Raw genomic sequence first — 602 nt, forward strand, 5'->3', positions numbered from 1 at the left:
CCTGTCATTGGGCTCAGCTCAGTCACAGCAACTGCTACCACCCTCTTCTTTATCAGTCTTGTAAGAGAGGTTTTGTTTGTTTGTTTGTTTCTTTCTTTCTTTCAAATAACATTTGCTTATGTTGACCCCTTCTATTGTTTCTTGGGTTTCTATTTCATTTATTTCTGCTCTTATTTTTTATCATTTCCTTTTCTACTTTTTGTGGGTGTGTGTATGTATGGGGGGCCAGTTCGGAGAGGTGGTATTTTGTTGTCCTTCTGAATTCTTAAGTTATACTCTTAATTTATTAATAGTCTGCTCTTGTTATTTCCTAATGCAAGTAACTTAGTTTGGGTTTTCCCAGAAACAGATCTGAGACCAGGATTTGTGTGCCAAGTTTGGGAGGTGCAGGGAGTACCATAAGATGGGAAAGAAAGGGTGCTAAGAAAAGATGCATTATAAGGTAAGTTAGCACTGTAGTAAACTGGAGCTTAATCCTATTGAGAAACAGAAAATCATATGGTTTTGAGGGACAAACCGTATGGTTTTGTTGTTGTTGTTAAGTGCCGTCGAGTCTATTCCAACCCATTGTTGTTGTTGTTGTCAGGTGCCATCGAGTCGGA

The sequence above is a fragment of the Chrysochloris asiatica genome, unplaced genomic scaffold, assembly GCF_000296735.1.
Source record: "Chrysochloris asiatica unplaced genomic scaffold, ChrAsi1.0 scaffold00326, whole genome shotgun sequence".
Classification (NCBI taxonomy): domain Eukaryota; kingdom Metazoa; phylum Chordata; class Mammalia; order Afrosoricida; family Chrysochloridae; genus Chrysochloris; species Chrysochloris asiatica.